Here is a 22,018-nt window from a genome sequence, read left to right on the forward strand (position 1 = left end):
GCTGACGTAACAAGGGCTTTATAAATAAATTTGATTGACTGATTGGTCTAACATTCTCAGCCTTTCGGCATAGTTAGGGTTTCCATCGCTGCTGAGGTCAGTGATCGATCTTTCTGTGGGTGAGGGTTCACTTATTAGTGAGGGAATGGGTGGCACCACATCTGACAGCTTGCTCATTATTATGATTATTAGCTATTTAAATGTATGTAAAGTTTGGGATGTTGGAAGCTGCACAAACAATTTTTATCAGTTTATAGACGTCAATGAATCATCAATGCTGGATCAGTAATGTGGAAGTTGGGCTATTAATAAACTTGCAAAAGCAATTTTAATTGATTAATCAATGTTATTGATTAATCATACCTGTATAGGCCGTTTGGGAATTAAACTTTAATTAACCTGAAAGTGTTGCTGTATCTAGGTTAATGTGGGAATGTTTAAATTGTCTCATTGGTTGGAACAAACTAATTTGGTCCTTATCCAAATGATCAACCTGGAAAAATGTTTGTTTGGCAATTTAACTTCCTTGTTAAATTGAATGAGACAACTTATCCAATAATTTGAGATCCGTTGGATATTATACAGTGTAATCCATGTAACAGAGGTGAGAAGGCATGTGCCCTCACATTAAATGTTCTTTTTTTAAATTACTGGCGAACCTTCACCACCAGTGGTCACTTATCCCTGAAAACTGAAATCAACGGGATTTCCACATGGTGCGGGATTTCAGTGTGAACAAAGGAAAGATGTCTGCTCTCCCTTTTTTAGCTTAGCTACTAGTGCAAAGCTAGCCCTTCTTGTACAGGAATCTCACATTCAAGCACAACAGGGTTCCCTTCATCAGACTCAGGTAGCATCAGGCTGGAAGTTTCATGCCAATCAAAGCTCTAATCAAATCCAGATATACAGTATTTATACGCTTTTGAATGACACTTCTGGTTTTGTCGGGAAATACCGGGAAAAAAGTGATTTATTTTTGTGATGGAACATTTGTAAAATACCAGAAAATATTAAACCCTAACGGTGACTGAAGAAATTGGCTGACAAAATCTATAGATAGTAGACTATAATTTTGTCTGTCAAACAGGTAGGCCTACCTCTTATTTCTTGAATAGAAGGAAATAGGCTCCATCACAAAGCCCTCATGTTAGTAGCCTAAAGTCAAATTAAAATGAAGACTGTTTAAATTAATTAGGCCTCCTCGAATTAGCCTACTTTCAGCACCCATGTGCTGTCATCTCAGCGACTGCCGCTTCATAGTAATGTAAGTTATGTAAAATACTAGAATATGGCTTATTGTGAGGTCAATAACTCTGATAAATAGCTTCATTGTGGGCAACGAAACATATTGTTTTTATTTAAATGAATTATAGCTGTAGCATGCTTACATCCGGTCAGCATGCTTACCTTCGGTCCTCCTTCTCATCTTCACACTCTCCCTCTCAAACTGAACAGGACATCAGTCGGCCTAGTCAGCGTGCACAGATATTGTTTCTTTTTTTGTTGTTGCAAATTGCCTCGCCTCCTGAAGTGCCACCATACACAGCACAATCATTGGTTTGGCAGCACAAAGCAAGAGAAGGGCAGGCCGAGGCTCATGATTGGGAATTGCAGTGTGTAACGTAGTGTAGCCTATTTTATATACACGATCCCAGCAGCTCAAAAACTCGGGAAGGAAGTACAATTTCTTAGGAAATATAACTTTGCCCTGTGCTTCTCCAAGCATGCTCTTCGTATAACCTAGGCCTATAGCCTATAGAATAGGCTATGGATCATTTGATTGAGACCACACTAGGCGCAGTTGATATTGCGCGTCCAGTAGAGAATCAGGGATGAGGGGCATCATCGGGCACACGTGAGGTACTATAATAACCAACTAATTCTCAAACCCTGAGCAATTTTGTGGGCTCCTGAGTGGCGTAGCGGTCTAAGGCACTGCATCTCAGTGCAAGAGACATCGCTGCAGTCTCTGGTTCAAATCCAGGCTGCATCACATCTGGCCATGATTGGGAGTCCCTTAAGGCAGTGTATAATTGGCGCAGTATCGTCTGAGTTTGGCAGGGGTAGGCTGTCATTGTAAATAAGAATTTGTTCTTAACTGACTTGCCTAGTTAAATTTAAAATGTTTAATCAATTACATGATCCTCCCCTGGACTAAATTTAAAAAATACTAAATCTTCCCCCTGACTGAAATTTAAAAAGCATGAGCCTCCCCCATCTTCTTCCGGGTAACTGTTGTGTAAATTTCGATCTCTCAACTGAGCAGGATTGTTTAAATCAACTACACTGTTTCTGATGGTAACAGAGGAGCAGGAGAACTGGGACCTGTTTCCTCTGTCTAAAGAGAGAACTAAAGTCGAGGTCTTAGCCTCCATGTAGTTTAATATGCTGTAAATGGAGCGTTCACAGCACCTTCCTCTGTCAACAAGATGCGGGACTAACCACCAACAGAGGTGTTTTCCATTGTGTGTGTGTGTGTGTGTGTGTGTGTGTGTGTGTGTGTGTGCCAGGGGCGGAAATCCCGGGGGGGACGGGGGACACACGACCCCCCCCATCCTGGGAAAAATATGATTTGTCCCCCCCCAATATATCACTGAAACATAACTATGTAATTTAAATAATATTAATAATACGCAATGAAAGCAATTGTGCTGATTATAGACACTTAATAGCGTGTTTTTAAGTTTCAAAAGATTGCAACCCCCCCACCCTTTGCCTCACAATTGTTTGATCCACTGCCAGTTCCTTAGTTGGCAAGGTAACAGAGGGGTCGTAGCTACTGTCTGAAAGGCACTCAATGCACGTAACTGACGTGAGGTTAATCCAGTCAATCGCACACACACACTAGCTGAATATGCAGAGCTAGAGCGCAAATATTAACTATTAAGCCAGCTAGTGCCTATTCCATTTATGTGGCTTCGTCAAAGATGGAATCAGCATGCAGATGATGTAAGTTAGTGCTTCAAAGTCCCTGTGATAAGGTTAGCGATAAACTGAAATCCAAACTGAACAGAACTACACTCTCTTCTACCATTGTCTTAAATATATTTAATGGTCTCGTTGCAAAAGCTAAATTGTCGCAAGTGAACTTTTATTTATTTATTTATTTTATTTCACCTTTATTTAACCCGGGTAGCAAAGATTATAGCAAACACCACTGAAACTGAATTGGTGCTCGCTAGCATTGCAAATTCAGCTATTGTTGGAAGCCAGCCAATATGAAACAAACTATTAAAATTACAAAAGGTTGCAGCATATGTTGTGTAAATGGTGAACTCATACAGCTGTCAACTCTTGTCATTTTAATCCGTTTCACATTTGCTAGCTACCTTTTAGATCGAAGCCCAAATAGAATGATTGAAGATGATAGAAGCCCATCTCCTACTGTAAATAACCTACACACTGTGTGTGTAGCCAGCCAGCCAGCCAGGTAGAAAAATGGCAGAAAAATAAGACGGACATCAGAGTATTTTTCAATGCACCAAAACGCATAGTAAGAACCCTAGTAGCCTAATTTCTCAAAGACTAGTTGATAAAATGTTCATAAGAAAGAAATGAAATTCTAATGGAAATGTTTCACAATGATGTCATTAGGCAGAGCAGGCAACAGATGGCACACAGACAGCAGAGTTGGGGACAGATATGCAGGGACAGACTGGAAGAGACAGGGAGTCTCAGGTAAGTTTGTTGAGTCTTTGTTTGGCAACATTATGAAAGGTTCTCAATTTTTTTGACTTGTAAAACAGGAACATAATTGGAAAATGCCATGGATACCCCCACTCTCAACTTAAACTGGTGACTGAACTAAGATTTGTTAAAGGCAATGGTATTGCTGTTGTGATTAGTTGTGTAGTTTTGGGTACCGGTAGTTAGGAGTACGGCAAACACCTTATTTCTTTGGTTCCTCAATATACATTTACCATATTACAATGTAGGCTATGTGTTACAGCACTACTTTTGGTGTCCCCCTCAGGAATTGCTCTTGAGAAAATTTCATGTAATTGTCCCCTCAAAAGTTGATATCAGATTTTCGCCCCTGGTGTGTGTGCGCGTGAAGAGAGAAAGAGAGAGAAATCCTCTCATGACTCACTGTATTACATAACTTCTTGTGGTTCCACTTGTGTGCACAGCGTGCAACAAACACATTCTCATCAAGGGCCATGAAGGTCTTAAGAAGTGTGTTCACTCTATATTTTTTAATATTTGCAAAGGGGGCAATTTACTTTTGCAAGAGCTCTCTGCTAGTTTAACAGCTCCCCTCTATGGCAGAACAATTTAATCTAGGGAACTAGGCTGAGATCCCTCAGAGGAATTCACTGCGGGAGCACACAAAATGAAAAATACTCTTGTTCCCTTTTAAGTTTCTCTAAAGCAAACAACGCTGAAAGGCCTCCAGCAGATCGGTAGTTCAAAAGTTCACAAAGCCAATCCATTAATCAACAATGCTGGAGTGGAGAGTGCAACATGAGGCCTAAGACCCATTCGCCAAGCACTAGGTATATTTAACACGCGCACACACACACAAATGAACACACAGGTTTATGAAATTCAACTAGAATGGTTGGCATATATGCACAAAATTCCACTTCAATCTACCAAAACTCCTATCAAAGTCCCCATGTCCCATTTCACTATACCCTGTGCAACAAATATCCGACTAACATTTGAGCAGATTGCGTAGTAAACTTTAAGGAGGTCTGACCATTTTGCCTACACAATGAACATCCTGTTATCTCCAATTGCAACTGACATAGCAGTATTGTGGTGCACACGGTCTACACGTGCTGGACCCACCGTTCTGCCACCACACCATGATAATAGGTGTGAGATGAACGGCAGGTCTCACAGGGCGAGGCGTCCTAGATTCTGAAGACACTCCGTGACCTTGATTTCTGCAGGAGTGAAATCCATGGAGTGTGGATTATTAAAAAGCCTAAACACCACCTCTAAAAGACTCAACCTTCCTTTGTCACTCTTTCACCATTATGAGTCCACACTGGAGAACACACCTTTCAACTTATCTTAATTATTGAATGTGAAGAATCCCTTTAGTATTGAGTCAAAGTACACTGAAGCTGCTCTGTCAACTCTGGAGAGAAAGGGAGAGGGTAAAACTTAAGATCTTTTTAAAATAAATTGTATACTGACCTTTAAACTGGTTTTGAAGCTATGACTAATATGTTATTTGATAAACACCACACAGAAGTAAGGAATGTGCATTTCCCATTGTGAAAAGATAACAGCGTTAAGGTCAAATTATTTTTTATTATTATGGCTGAGCTGTCCCTGAAGTCTGAAGAGGCTTAACAATGATTAAAATGCAGGAAGACAGTTTGTAGAAGGCAAAAACTGATACAAAGGAAGAAAAACACTCTCATGAATTATTCAGTATCTTAGTCCTTCAGTAAACACCACTTTATAATGAACTGTGAGAGCAGAACAATTAAGGCTTCCTAGAATAAGTTAATACTGACAATGTTCAGCATGTTATTACGTACCACCAAAAACTGTTTCTCATAAAACAAATCTCCAGAGTACATTGACAAGGCTATAAATCAAAAAGCTGTGACTATCATATTTTAACCCAATATGAAATGTGTTACAGTATCATACTTAGATTGATTGAATGATATACATCAGTTATATTCAGATTAAGAAACAAATACATTATGTAATAACATGAGGAGATTTGTCTTGAGGGGTCACTGTGATGACATTTTCATTCCCTTTTTGGTGAGGAAATAAAGAAATCTATATTCTCTCAAAAAAAGGATGAAAATAAGAGACAAAATCTATATTATCGATATAATCCTGGGGCATAAGTGTTCCTTTGTCTGGACAGATCAGAATTGGAGCCTGAACAGAACAACAAAGTCTTTAAACTAAAATGTGAGTCTTTCACAGCCAAAGGAATTGATCAATGTGAAATATTACCCAAAAGGTTCAATGAGTATATCAAACATAGGACCATTCTTGATACACAAGGGACACTGTTGAGCGTGAAAAAACAACAACAGCGTTGCAGTTCTTGACACCCCGTTCAAAGGCACGGGATCATAGCTTTCACCTGGATTCACCTGGTCAGTCTGTCATGGAAAGAGCAGGTGTTCTTAATGTTTTGTATTCTCAGTGTATACATTTCATATACATTTCATGGTGTCCAGTAACCGACTTGCCTGACAACAGCCACCATTAGGCAATATATCTTGGAAGAGTTTGATAGTTACCAGTTTTGACATGAACAACATTCACTTGTTGTCTTAGATCCATTTGTTGCTATTTGTAGGGTTTTTAATCATTGAGGCTATTGGTGCGATCTGAACACTTTGTAAATGGTTGTGAAAACAATCTGCGAAAAACTGTGAATGTCAGCCACCTACACATTTCAAGGATGAATAGATGCTGACAGCAATAGTTAGCCTTTGCTGAATGGGAAGTCCAGCATAATCTAACAAGATGTGAAGCAATGTAATGAATTAACCTCATGAGGACACACATTGGTTTGAGGGGACAGAGAGCCACATCAGCTAGCCACCTCTTATTGTTATTGAAAGCTAGTCTCTAGGGTTTCTGTCTGGGCAGTGTAATATCCAACTGCCATGTTCCCTCTCACTTCAAAATGGAGGAGGTTGCACTTGGACACAAAGATGAACCTTCCCCTAAGACTGACATTCAAAAGCATTTGAAGATAAAAATACATCCACTCACAAATCTATTTAGAGAAGCCATTGTGACAGAGGCCAAGTGTTCAATATATACCAACATGTTGCAAATTCCCTTTAAAAGCAATACTTTAGAGTGAAAACGTTATACTTACTTTCTACATACTAACATAAGTATTTTTCTAACAGTTCCCTGTTAATTTAAAGTCTGCAAGGCTACATACCCCACAGAGAATACTAACAGGTAACAGTCTAGCGGCCATACTGGATTTTAAGCATGAGGCAAAATAGACCTCCTTTGTCTTTATTAGGCTTCAACATCTGCACTGCCTTAGCCATCAAGCTGTCATTGAAGGTTAGCCCTGACTAAACTCTGAGCACTCCGTGCCTCTTTTGGTACAAACAAGTCATCGAGGTCTGTAAGAATGAGGAGGGATGGTAGAGCACTTTCCCATGAGAACGAGGGACCTTCTCCACAATGCTGATGGGCATGTTGGATCAATACTATCGACTGGACCCACCGCTCACAGGGGGATTAGCATATCAAAAGCTTCTATAGTTACGGCTAGGAGGTTACGTCCGCGGGGGGTGGGCTGTCCAAGGGAGACACATCCTTCGCCATAGCTTGGCAGTGTCGAGACAAACAAACCCTTCTCCCCACACAGTTGGTAATATACTGTACCCTTTGACCTCTAGTGTCACAGGCAGACCTTTCCTTACTTCATGGGCATCCTTCAAGGGTATAAATCTACAGCACTGGCATGATAAAGTGTTGTTGGCCAGAGAACAGAGATATTTACAGGCAGAGATACGTACTTCTGGGTTGCCTGCACCTTGTTTATCTCTTTGACCCCTTATCGATTGCTCTTATTTCCCATGGCTCAGGATGGTCTGACCCTTTGATACCATTAGCCTTTCTCTTAATACCTGGAATTAGAGGTCAGATTCTCATGAAGCACAATCATAACTTGCAGTATATTGCTTTACCCGACGTGGACAGCTTGCAACCTCTGAATGAAACTCTCTCAACCCCACTTTGGTGCTGACACCACACAGGCTTTATTGCTTTTAAGGGGATTATATAGAGCAGAAAGGATGGCAGACAATAAAAGTTTGTTAGCCGCCAAAGGCCATTCAATCTTTTTGTTTGGGACTCAGAGTGGACTGAGGTCTGTGTGAATGGGAGTTGGATGTACGGCAGTCCTCTAAAATCGTATTGTCTTTGCTAAATTCATTTTCATTTTCAAGTGTAAGGCTGCAGAGAACATCGGCATCGGCACTCTTGAAAGCGTCTTTACCTCAAATGACATCTAGGGGATGCTGACAGTAGTGTAGGTTGGGCTGACTAGAGCTTCTCAGCCTCTCACTCCACATATCCAACAACACTGGGGCCAAGTGTTCCAACTGACAGTCGGAGTATATCCATGGCCCATCTCAACCACTATGGAAGATGTCGAGTCACCACCGACTAATTAAATGAAAATATTCTGAATCTTCCAACTTTAGAATCTTCCGGAGTGAGTTCATCTAGGTCTCTGATGGTGCCATACGAGCATAGCCTCTGCCATAAAGAAAGTCTTCTGTTCTGCCTGAATGGTTGTATTTCTCCTTGAAAGAACTGCACTCGTGCAGAACAGCAGTGACAGAGTTTTAACTGAGATGACACCTACAGGGCATGTCCCAAAAAGTTACCTAAGCAACTCACTTTCAAAAAGGCTATTTAGAATCCCTGGAACTCAAAACTGACTGTGACCTTTTTCATAATTCTGTTTGCATAATGATTCTTATCTTCTCTGTCGAATTACATTCAGAAAATGTAATCCGAGAGACATAACCTGAAGGGTTTGGTTTTACCCATGATAGTAACCACTCAGCTAGAGAGAGAAAAAAATGCACTGACTGAAGATGAAGAGATGGGTCTGATCCTTCACCATTACTAATAGATAAGGCCAGGCTCGTAAGAGATTTAAAGATTCAAAGAGGATATAATGAAAGACAGCTTTCTTAAACTTAATCCTCAGTGAGCCCCCATACTTTAATATAGAGCCAAACCATGTGGCCAGTCTCAGTTCAATCGGAAGCCATCAACAACCTTCAACGAACAATCCAAGGCAGACATCAGCAAAGAAGGCAAACAGAGCACCTTGAGATCAACCAGGGAGTGTAGCGGGCTCCATCCCTGCCAATTACCAGACTGGGAAAACAAATCTGTCAGAAATAAGACCTGCCTGAGCTATTGATCTGTTTATACAATCCACACCTTCCCAACTGCATGCATTAGTGCTCTCTCTCTCTCTCTCTCTCTCTCTCTCTCTCTCTCTCTGTTTCTCTCTTTGTTACTCCCTCTGTCTCTCTTTCTTTCTCTCTCTTTGTCTATCTATCTCCCTGACACACCTGACACACACAGGGCAAGACAATGATTTCACAATAGCATGGGAGCCAGGAACAAGAAGCATCAGGAGACTACATATGCCTCTCCTTTGAGTGCAACCTGGTCTCAGAGCATTTCGCATTATTCCTTATGTAAACCAGTGATAATCCATTTAGTATGATATGTTACATTTCGTATGGTATGTATTAATTTGTGAATGTCCATCACCCATTTCATATGATATGTTATGGATTACAATTTGTATTATATGTTATGAATTTGCTAAATGTACAATATGTTACGAATTTGCTAAACTTATGATATGTTATGAATTCTAGCTAGGTCGATAACATTAGCTTGGGTTAGGGGTTAGGGCTAAGGTTAGGGTTAAGTTTGGGAGTTAGGTTGAAGGGTTAGGGTTAGGGGAAGGGTTAGCTAAAAGGGTTAAGGTTAGGGTTAGGGTTAGCTAACTTGCTAAGTAGTTGCAAAGTAGCAAAAAAGTAGTAAGTAGTTGAAAAGTTGCTAATTAGCTAAAATTCTAAAGTTGTCCATGATGAGATTTCAACATGCAACCTTTGGGTTGCTAGATGTTTGTGTTATACACTTACCCATCCACCCCGACAAACCACCCACCTTAAGTTTTTGCCTTAAGTAACCATCTGTCTTGTGTAGCCATACCAAACGTAACCTATCATACTAAATGGAGTGTCCCAGATTTACATACACTATAATACGAGACTGTTGAGTGGTGTGCTACTGTTTCTCTTAAGTAGCGAGAAATAAATACAGAGGCCTTGTCAAAGGATATGGGAGAGCAATAAAGTATAAGTAAATCCAGCCTACCAAATAAATGTAATATGATCTATTTCCTTTGAGGAGAAGGTGAGACAGAGGGGAAACGCAGAATTTGGATCAAACAGGTATAGGTGTACTTTGTGAATAAGAGACAAATGAATCTTCAAAACCTGAAGGGTCTCATCCCATGCAGCCTCTCTCAGCAGTCGAGTGGATGAGTTGAATTAGTGCTGCGGCTGTTGTTTGCCATCAACCAGGGAGCATGGCTCCTCCTGTGGGCCTTTCTAGCAAATGATGCAAACTTGCCATAGAGAATAATTAGTCTCAAGGTCACCTGGGTCTGCAGTGATAGTGAGACAGATCATTGTATTCTTCTGAATGCTATTTATGTCTGAGGCTGAGTGGATGTAGCTGACTCTGGAGGGTTCATCGATATTTAATGATGAGCTGTTTAGGATCAAGAGTCAGTTTGACTTTATTCGTCCAAATGTATTTTTCTCTTTCTCCCTCCCCGTGTATCTTTGATGCACATGTCTGCAAATAGTATACACACTACAATTGACCAGTCAACAGTCATGTCTTTTTTCTCTTCATCCATTTAACTAAGTTTATTGAGAGAATATGAGGTAATAATAAATGAGTGTCAGTGGGTGACTACTCTAGGTGTCTACGACCAAAGTAAATGGACCATTTAAGATAGATTTAACACATCATAAGCAGAAGCTGGCACATTAGAGGCAACCGCTAATACATGTCTCACATATAGCGGTGCACAAAACTGTTACATTCTGAGTGGTAATTCTGCTAGGTGGAGGACGCAAGTATGAATCCTGGTGCAAAATCTCTAACGCAGAGCCTATATAGCAAAACCTAGTAAAGACCAGCATTGCCCTCTAATGGGTAATATTGCCTACTGCATCACAAATACATTATTGACTACACAATATGGAATTTTTGCTTAACATTGTAAGAACACACCCAGTCAGGGAGCACGAGTCATTCACATGGTGCAGTCACGACTCATGACAGAGAAACATGAGAATAATTCAATAGTGAGCACTTGTGCAAATTTTGTTTTTCTATAGCAAATTCTAGCCAATTCGAATGAGCCATTTTCCCTGCCAAGGAGCTCTTTGTGAATCCTGATTGAATTAAACAAAGGGATTATGTTGCAAAGATCAATCGTCACCAACTGTCACCAAGTTTTTTCCCAAGTCAACATACAATGTGCCAAGCTAAACTAACTGTAAGCGATGAGATCATAACAGGGCACTTCAATGGAACACCAATGAGGAAAGAATGTATATTGACTCAACAACCTGACTAAAGTCAATTATTAGCTATAGATGGGTGCATTACAAATAGTTGGAGTTTAGACAATGATCAAGTATTGAAAATAACATTACCTAAACTCTAACAGAAAACTGTCATTTATACTGTAATTTTTGTTATTATCGACAGTAAAAAAAACTTTAACATTTTACTGCATCATACTGTAAATTATGATGCATTGTGAGAGGCAAAACACTTTTGACCACTAGTGGGTGCACGGTATTGTTGTTTCTGGCTCATTAACATATTATGATGCGGGTCTTGTAAGAGGCTATATTTGTTGCACCCACGACTGAGAATGATGTACCAATATAACTCGCATGTGATTATAATGCCCTATGAACTTAAAATATTTAGGGGACAGATTGGAGTCTTAAACCTTAAATGTCATGTCATTTTGGTCTGTTTGGCACTGTAGTCGCAACCAGATGGAAGCCTTTCTTAAGGCCCCTAGAAGTGCAAGTTATATAAAACACCAAATATTAATTGATATGTTGTAATGTGTAAACACTTTACCTAGCAGCTAACCAAAATACTCTGAAATACAAACCCCTCCCCTCAATGAATTTCAGTTATCCATTCATTCATTCTAATTACGGTAGCATTTCCTTTTTTACATCATAATACAATACATTTTACAGTATTGTACAGTGTCATTACACAGTACTTGCTTCGATACTTTGTGGGCTATACTCGGCCTTGTCTCAGGATGGTAAGTTGGTGGTTGGAGATATCCCTCTAGTGGTGTGGGGGCTGTGATTTGGCAAAGTGGGTGGGGTTATATCCTGCCTGTTTGGCCCTGTCCGGGGGTATCATCGGATGGGGCCACAGTGTCTCCTGACCCCTCCTGTCTCAGCCTCCAGTATTTATGCTGTAGTAGTTTATGTGTCGGGGGGCTAGGGTCAGTCTGTTACATCTGGAGTATTTCTCTTGTCTTATCCGGTGTCCTGTGTGAATTTAAATATGCTCTCTCTAATTCTCTCTTTCTTTCTCTCTTTCTTTCTTTCTCTCTCTCGGAGGACCTGAGCCCTAGGACCATGCCTCAGGACTACCTGGCATGATAACTCCTTGCTGTCCCCAGTCCACCTGGCCGTGCTGCTGCTCCAGTTTCAACTGTTCTGCCTGCGGCTATGGAACCCTGACCTGTTCACCAGACGTGCTACCTGTCCCAGACCTGCTGTTTTCAACTCTCTAGAGACAGCAGGATCAAAGATCGGCTATGAAAAAGCCAACTGACACTTACTCTTGAGTTGCTGACTTGTTGCACCCTCGACAACTACTATGATTATTATTATTTGACCATGCGGTCATTTATGAACACTTGAACATCTTGGCCATCTTCTGTTATAATCTCCACCCGGCACAGCCAGAAGAGGACTGGCCACCCCTCATAGCCTGGTTCCTCTCTAGGTTTCTTCCTAGGTTTTGGCCTTTCTAGGGAGTTTTTCCTAGCCACCGTGCTTCTACACCTGCATTGCTTGCTGTTTGGGGTTTTAGGCTGGTTTTCTGTACAGCACTTTGAGATATCAGCTGATGAAAGAAGGGCTATATAAATCAAATCGATATTTTTTTGTTTTTATTTTAAAAAATCTTTATTTTTATTTATTTATTTTTTATTATTTGATATATATATATATATTATTTTTTTTGTGTTTGTTTTTTGATTATTTTTGATTTTTTTATACCGTATTTATATTACAGTAGGTAATATGAAATACAGAATTTTACTTGCCACAAGCAACCTGTAAGTTACTGTCAAATTCATGGAAACCACTTTACAGTGTACCTTTAATTAACACAACAAAGAAATTAGTACAGTTAACAGATATTTTCACACCTTTTGATGCATCTGCTGAGTCTTAGGGCACTTTCTCCAGTCTGATAATATATTTCATTTATCCTTTTTTCCCTGAACAATATTTACATCCTCCAATATATGGATATTGTTTACATGCAAGCCTCATCCAGCACCCTTAAGATACTGGACACTGTGTATCACGGGGTGCTTAGATTTATAACAAATGCATGACCACTCACCCATCACTGTGATCTATACGACATGGTGAAGTGGCCCTCCCTTCCTATGAAAAGTCTGAAGCACTGGTGCATCTTTGTGTAAAAAGCAGTGCTTGGACTATTGCCTACTTACAGTATCTGTGCTCCTAACTAATTTATAGTCTCCAACCTGTTCTCAGCTGATACTATCTTTCACAGTTTCTAAGACCAGGACTGAAAGTGGAACATTTTCATTTTCCTACAATGCTCCTTGGTCTTGGAACGAGCTGCAAAATAACTTAAAATTGCAGGAGAGGGTATTTCTTGCTGAGTTTAAAGGTCTGATAGAGTAAAATGTTGATGACCATTGTGAATGTATTGTATTGTGCAGTGGGAACCGTCAAGGCCCTCTACCAGGGGCCAGGGTTCCGGTCTGGAAGCACACTATCCACTGTGCTCAGAGGGCACTTTCAATACTGCAGTTTAGCTGAAGTTGAGCCCAAAAAGATATTCCCGTTGATGGCCCCATAGAGAAGTCGAATAAAAAAAATCCACAAAATACATTTTTGTTATCACCTTTGTGCCACCTTTGGTAGAGCACAGGCATTATAAGCTTTGCAAAGCATATAGCAGCAACCACAAAACGAGTTATGCGAACGCGAGTAGATTAAGTTGAAAACAATGGTGTCCATTCTGGAAGCAGTCTTCACTTCTTTTATACGTCAATGCCTTCTACACCTTCAGAGAAGGCCAAGGATTTATAAAATAATTGTTGTATTTTTTATATATAAATGTTGTTTTAATTTCAATGGCATTCTGATGTAATCTCTTCAGTTTGTGTTGGATAGGAAACGGTTCAAACTGAGGAGAAAAAAGATCCAATCAGGGTTAGGTTTAGGGTTAGGTGTCACGACTCCTACCGTAGGTAGCTCCCCCTCCTGTTCGGGTGGGGCTCGGCGGTCGTCGTCGCCGGCCTACTAGCTGCCACTGATTCCCTTTTCCCCCTTTCCGTTTATTGTGTGCACCTGTTTTTGGTTTGGGCTGATTAGCCGGGCTATTTTAGCCAGGAGGCCCGCCTGCTCTGTGTGCGGGATTATTTGATCTGTGTGTAGCTTGTTGTTGCACGCTCATTGTATTTTGAGGTGCTAGTGCGTATTTTGCGCCAACCTTTGCTGTCCCATGTGTTTGGGCACTTTGGTTTTGTGTGCGCCCTAGTTCGCTGTTGGGGCGGCTTGTGTTTTGCCGTTGTGTGTTATTAAAAACACTACCCTGCATTCTCTGCTTCCTGCTCCTGACTCTGCACCCACTACGCCCAAGCGTTACATTAGGGTTATTGTTAGTGTTATTGTTAGTGTTAGTGTTAGTGTTAGTGTTTAGGGTAGGTATGTCCCAAAGATCCTGGATAGCACTGATCATTTTTCTTTGGTGCTCTGGGGAGATAAATCTATCTAGATAGGTCAATATTGGCTTGGCCCTCAGAAGCTTGATAGAAATAATCTTCCATTCAACTGTATTCGAGCAAAATTTTGGAGTGAATGTGGAATCAATCAATCACATTTTTACTTGTAATGGGTGAGACTATTTTTACAGAAACCTATGGAAACTTCCACCTTCTCAAGAGCAGTAGTTTTCCCAAGGTCTAAGCTAGCTAGTTTTTGCTGTAGACTGGTGTGCGATGGCGGCTTAAGTAGCAGGTGTTTTCGAAGAGATCAACTTTCAACAAGAAGTAACATTTCAAATGATCCTCATCTAGTGATTGGAACTATTATTTTTTCAAATTGCAGTTCACTTGCTGTTGTTAGCTATCTCTTTGAAAATAATGTGTTATGCGTGTGAAACATTGTTGCACTTAAACTTTAGATCACTGGTAACTTTGTGTACCGAACATGATAATCATGTTTGCAATGGGATGTAATGGTTGTACACTTAGATTTGGAATTGCTTAGCCTAATGTTTTTGTGTTCTTATGATTGGGACTTACTGGTGTATTCTTTAACATAATGCTGTGTGTGACTGCTGTCTTTCTATTGGCCTATGTGTTTAACAAAAACTGCACTCTTCTACATGGAGTGCGCCGGTTTTACAGTCACGGTCCTTTCAGCATCAGTGTGATAGTGATGGTGTTAGGCTACCATAGGTTGTGTAAGCAGTGTGGTAGTTGTGGCTGGTAACGTTAGTGTGGGTGCTGTCTCTGTGTTTTTCTTAATTTTTTTGTTTGGTACAATGTTTTGGAAGATTTCTTCCCCCACTGAAGGCCCAATAGCCACGGTTTACCACTGGTATTATGCTCTTGTGTTGAGTCTACACACTGACTACTTCCTAGTGACCTCTTGCCAGGTCCCCCCTGCCAATGAGGTTTCTAACCTCAAAGGTATTTTCCTGGTTAAATAGAATAAAATTAGAAATACTAGATGATTTCCATACAGAGGCAATGAGAAGTCACAGTGATGGGTGATGTCAGCCATTTCCACTGCCCTGCCCTGCTTTCCCCTCTCATCTCTAATACTCTTCCTGTACATTGATTTCTTCTCTCTCTCTCTCTCTTCTGGTCAGTTATAAAGGCTTTCAGACATTCAGATCAACAAACACTACCCTGTGGATCTGGGGAAGAGGTTTCTCGAACCACGACATGCATCTTCACATGAATTCTGAAGGCTCAACTCAATACTTGGGAGACTGGATGAAAGCTCTCTAGGGACAGCAAGGCAAGCCCCTAGCCCAGGCAGGAAGCATCATCAGTACTAATTTAATACCAGCCATGGCAGATGCTGTGAGGGCTAGCATGAATAGGAGTCAGAAGGGTCTGTTGAGGAGGTGGAGAGACCATAAGGGGGGGGTGGGGGTTGTTTTCTGGAGGTTATCTGCAGTGCATTCAGCTGGCCACACTGGGCTTGCTGTCCACAAACATCCACACCCAAAGCTTTTTATTCATTTTTTTTTCTCTGTCTTTTGGAATGGTCTCTAAGATCACTGAGATACTGTTACCACCGCAGGGATAACATCATAGCAGCAAGTTACTCAGCATCTCAAAGGTAGGTCTTTATCTGATCTCTTTAGATTTTGGCCTTGAGTTGTATTTTCTCAAGACTTGCCAAGAGCAAATACATTCTAAAAGTTGGTAATGTGGTCTGTGTTCGATTTATGGCTTGGAAAGTAAGGCACAAACTTGAATTTGCAATCTGTTGTATAGTATTATATCGACCCTTTATCATGACATTGAAGTATTAAGTGAAAGTGATATGATACACTGATGTGTATCACTGAGGTGATACGATATCGGCTTCATGTTGTACTCACAGAGGAGAGATCCAAGATAAAATAGGGTGCGTCCAAGAAGCACAAGAGGCAATTTCCTCTTAATGGATGCATTCAAACGCGCTAGTGTCGTTCACATTTTTATTCGATTTTTTTACATTCCTTTTATTTGAAACAACAAGGAATGTAACGTGAAATGCAGACTTCGAAAATATGACACCGGTATACATTTTTATTGTTTAGAGTAGAAGCTATTCCAACCTGGACGCCTTATCCTTTAGGTAATAATTATTTCCACTCTAAATTCCAGCTTCAGCTGAAAATAGACAGAAAGAGATAGGGATGTATGAGGTCATTGTTGAACCTTCACCTTCTTCCACTGACTCCCAGGTGAGGAGGGGTAAGGCTAAAGGCTATGCCTGGACTACCAGAGAACATCCCCCTTGGGGAGTGCACCCTACACTCCCAGTCCCAGGAGCAGCTCACTCCCCAGACAGAAAGCACCGTGTTCAGCCTGTCCCGCAGCGAGTCTCTCTGGACCAACGAGTCGGCCCGCAGCACATGTGAGATCTACTGGTTCCCATTCCACCTCATGTCCACCGGGGGCAGCATCTTTGCCTGTGGCTTCATCCTGAGTGGCCTGTATTTTGCTGGCTACTGCAGGAAGGCCACCAACATCCTGGGCCCGGCCCTGGTATCCATTGGCCTGATGGTGCTGGTGGTGGGCGTGGTGCTGATCCCCATCACCAAGGAGAACAGGAAGCAGCCCACCATGAAAAAGCCCTTCAGTTACTACAGGCAACCAGTCTTTAAATTATGAGGTGGGCACGGGCGGGGTATCCCTGTCTTGTATGCTGTGATCCTGGAGAGTCCTCAGGCTCAAAGTCTGGTTATCAGACCATTTAGTTTCCCAAAAGTACAATGGAGGATTCGATACTTCCCTGCTGATCATGGCTACACGTTCACATGATCAATGTTTGCTCTAAAGACAATTAACTTGTAGGAGGACATGAATCGTTCTATTTTCTTCCACCACTACGGATGTATACAGCATTTTAATATCTGCATGACAAAGTATACATTATAACCAAGTTACAGGTGGTTCTTTGGCATTTGTTCTTAAGCATTTGAAAGTACTAGAAAATGACCATGCTGCCAAATAACACAATTATAAATGTAGTCCACTGCTTTTATGCATAATTATTAGAATGAGTGACAAGCATATTGAGAAGAAAGATGTGTGCATGTACATTGATGAGAGCAGGATTGAGTATTGACAGCATGCCTTTGTGGTAGGCTACTGACTCATGAATAATTCAATAAATAACATAAGTGCTCATTTGGGGTGGCCTAGTGGTTAGAGTGTTGGACCAGTAACCGAAAGGTTGCAAGATTGAATACCCAAGCTGACAAGGTAAAAATCTGTTGTTCTGCCCCTGAACAAAGCAGTTAACTCAGTGTTCCTAGGCCATCATTGAAAATAAGAATTTGTTTTTAACTGACTTGCCTAGTTAAATAAAGGTAAAATAAATAAATAACATTTGGTGATGGATGCATTTTCTTTTCAGTTGCAGGCTATATTCATCACATCCACAGCCATTACAGACTTCCAGTGATGTGTGTGTGTTAGATGTCATCTCTGTGTGACACTTGACTGGCCCAACAAATGGAAAGTGTTTAGTGCCAAGGGGAAGTGAAGAACATCACACTTTTCATAGCATTTGAATGTCCTTCTCGTGACTGGACTGAAACTTTGATTTTACACAACCTCAATTTTAGAGTGACTATAAAATACTATTAGAATAATTATGTTTCTGTTCAGAATGCCTATGTGACTGACTAGGTTTGTCTAAATGTGGCAAATGATATCAACGTGGTCGATTTTGTTGATGTATAAGGGTAGGCAGACTATTATTTCCACGACATTCCCTTATGTATTTTCACTTGTAGGTGAGTACTCATTCGACTGGCAAATTACATTACGTCGAAAGAACTATGTTGGCCTGCACACAAGCTGCATCATTTGCATCAAGCAACAACACCATATGCGAGACAACCACTTCTGGTGAATAGGCTACTGTAAAATAAGTGCGCCATAAGAAAGTATAGCTCTTTTTGTTTGTCTATTTTATGTGTTTGCTGATCAATTAAATTGTAGTCTGTTATCGTGACAAAGGACTTTTTTTTAAAGAAGAAGAAAATAAATGGTGAACTGTCTACCTTTCGCTCTGAACACGTCACGTTGGGGCGGCTCTCACAGCAGGTGTGCTCTCTGGGTGCGAGAAGAATAGGAGGAACAGAATAGACGCACCATCCGTTATTTTCAGGGTGTATCGACGCAATGATGGACCTTAGATGCATAGGCGGGTGTGTGCCGTTATTTTGTCTGGCTATTGGTTTTGATGTTATTGGTTTCATTATCCTGTTCATTGGAATTTTTGCCAATTTGCGTATCGATGGCAGGTTTTATGGCGATTTCTTGATTTACAGTGGTTCAATTATAATTTTCATAAGTTTGGCTTGGTGGATTATGTGGTACGTGGGAAATATACAGGTCTCAGAAGACAGCTTGGGAACAAGCTTAATGAAAAAGAAACGGAGTTTTGTACAGTTAGCCAGAAAGTTGTCTGAGAGGCTTTCCAAAAAATGCAAACCTGAACATGTAACCACAAAGTATGCCGAGGAAAACAAGGTTAAAGCTGTGACGCCTTCACCTGTTCACGTCGCCTCTCGAATAACCTGGGGGAAATCTTTCGGTTATCAGAATGGCGGCTATGACTCCAGCTTGGACTCCTTTTCGATGGAGAAGGAAAAACAGACACCAGATATACAGAACTTGGATGTGCAGACCCTCGCTAGGGGTAATGTTGAAAGGCTGTTCTGATTGTACGTTTTGGGATAAGATTTAGGCTTCTAATACATTGTGCCTAATTTCAGGAAAATAAACTATATTTAATTTTCACTAATGAAAAAGAAGTCCTCTCTGATAAACACACTAACCTCATTCAGCTATTTTGCTCTAAGAACATTATAAAACCGGTAGGCCTAGGTAACCAATATTAGCTTCACCATAGGTAACTCATATTAGGGCAAGGGTTCCCAAACTCGGTCCTGGGGCCACCCGGGTGCACGTTTTGGTTTTTGCCCTAGCACTACACAGCTGATTCAAATAACCAACTATTCCTCAAGCTTTGATTATTTGAATCAGCTGCGTAGTGCTAGGGCAAAAACCAAAACGTGTAGATGGAGCAGGACCGAGTTTGGGAAACCCTGAATTAGGGGACTGTATTGCCTAATTGTAAAATGTAAAGTAAAATGATAATCTGGAAAATGTATGAATCTGTATTCGGGAACAAATGTTTTCAGTCTATTGATTTGGTATTTTCTCATTTGATTTTCAAGGTTCTCCGTAGCACTTTCTGATCCCAAGACTACCTTCAACACTGTACGCTTCACGGAATAGGACTACAGACAATTCAGGACATTTATCAGTACTGGTCTGGACATCAGTTCTTGACAATCAAACACTCATCATTATGGGGTGAAATGATCCATAGTCCTAGGGATATAGGCCACTGTAGATATTTTTCTGAATGCATATTATATTGTTTTAGTTTTTCATTTATATATCAATTATTAATATAATCGCCATGTGATGTTATGTGAACATTTTTTTAATGTTGTGATTTATTTTATATTTTATTTCTTAATATTCTTTAGATTTGAGTTGCCTTACCAACATATAGGTTTTGACTAACATGACTGATAATGAGCGTGTGCATATCAAGTCATTGTACTCAGGGCGTTGCCTGTCTGTGTGCTAATGCTACCTAATCCTGGCCTGTTGACTCTGCTTTGCAGTCCTTGGTTGAATAGGTATTGCACAGAGGTAAACCAAACTCCCATGACTGTCTGACTGGTCAAACAAGGTACTAAAAGGGAGAGGTTTTTCACTGCAGTTCCTCTTTCGGTCATGATGTAGGAAGCATGAAATAGTAAATAATTGTGGAATGCGTCCAGTAGGCCTACTGCAGGCTAAATATAAACTGCTGATAGAATCACTGAAATATATCTTCCCAACATACAGTATCTTTTCCCACACTGTTCATAATGTTAGATGTCATACATATATGCTGATGTCATATTTTTCATATCAAATGCATTATTATTTTATACACAGAGGCATGGTGCATTAGATTTTTATTTATGTTAAATACACATCCAATGATCTTGGTAAGCATCCAAAATAAAAAATAGTTATCTAATGAGATGATCCATTTCAAGCACTGTAATTACATTGCTGCAAGTCAGGGATTGCTAAGGAATGAGGTTGGACCATTTGGCTTTTATGTTTTAATGGATCATTCAGAGTAGTACAACCTGTTGATGTGGTTGGATACCAGTTTTGCAGCTGTTTCCTACAATGGAAGAATTTGAAGGCGTACTGAAAATCAGAAGAATGCGACTTGCGTTTTAAAAAGGTTGTGGCTGGAAAGGCCTCTCCTCATTCTTGTAAAGTCCTCAGCCGACAGGAACCCAGACAGCGTCCATGTCCCTGCTATGGATACCTCTTCTATGGGTCGCTGTGTTTTCTTTCTCATCCTGGCTTTGGTCTTTGATGTTGTCGGTCTGATCCTATTTTTCCTGGGGATCTTTGCTCCTCTGAGTTTCTGGGACTTCTTTGTGCTGTCGGGGCCCCTGCTCATCTTCCTCAGCCTGGTCTTCTGGATATTCTGGTACCTGGGGAGTCTCACAGTGCCTTACGAAGAGCTCATCTTGCCAAAGTGACACCCAAACATGGTCAAAGGTGATCCACCTGACCAATGGCTGGTCCCGCTAGACTGACAGCTTGACCCTCACAAATTTAAGGAGTTGACAGAATTCTGGATTCTGGGTGTTTGACCATGTTTCTCATTGGACTGTGAACCAGAGGCCCTTGTTTTCTTTAAAGAAGGTTTGAGCTTTAGTTCAAGCGGTGTGTGTCTGTTTCTGATGATGATGAATAATGATGAAGACATGGCTGTTGTTTAAAAAAATATATATACTTTCCTCTGTCCAGGAACCTGTTGGACCCTGGAACAACTCCAGTTGGAAGTGAAGAATGGCATATGCACCTTATTCTACCCCTATGATGTAGAATGACAAGATGTCATGTACAGACAGCCAGGATTTCATTTGTGCTGGGTTGAAGTGGGACATAAACTCTAAAGCACTTGGGTCCATCCTTAAAGACTGCATCAGCACATAACTCCTTTTATAGTATGTGTAAAATAATAAATATTTGTTCAAATAAATGTTTATTTTTTATGTTTTATCCTCAAAAATAATATCAGAAAGAGAAGCTTCAAAATGTGACAGACTCAACATTTTGAATGACTCATTGACTCATGAAGTGCTTCGAGAGACTAGTCAAGGATCATATCACCGCCACCTTACCGGCCACCCTAGACCCACTTCAGTTTGCATACCGCCCCAACATGTCCACAGACGACGCAATCGCCATCACACTGCACACTGCCCTATCCCATCTGGACAAAAGGAATACCTATGTAAGAATGCTGTTCATCGACCACAGCTTAGCATTCAACACCATAGTACCCTCCAAGCT

The 22,018-nt window shown here is 40.7% G+C and overlaps 1 long non-coding RNA gene across 2 annotated transcripts; it reads left to right on the plus strand.

Annotated features, from left to right (window-relative positions):
* The first annotated feature begins 15,586 nt into the window (after positions 1-15,586).
* LOC106606952 (uncharacterized) lies at positions 15,587-21,704 on the plus strand. Of its 2 annotated transcripts, none has more exons than XR_001329141.2 (3): positions 15,587-16,187; positions 16,801-19,296; positions 19,813-21,704. It is a non-coding gene; the product is annotated as an uncharacterized lncRNA (long non-coding RNA). The 2 variants fall into 2 exon arrangements; XR_001329142.2 differs by having other exon boundaries at positions 15,588-16,187; positions 16,801-19,271.
* Positions 21,705-22,018: the final 314 nt, after the last annotated feature.

The sequence above is a fragment of the Salmo salar genome, chromosome ssa06, assembly GCF_905237065.1.
Source record: "Salmo salar chromosome ssa06, Ssal_v3.1, whole genome shotgun sequence".
In the NCBI taxonomy this organism is placed as follows: domain Eukaryota; kingdom Metazoa; phylum Chordata; class Actinopteri; order Salmoniformes; family Salmonidae; genus Salmo; species Salmo salar.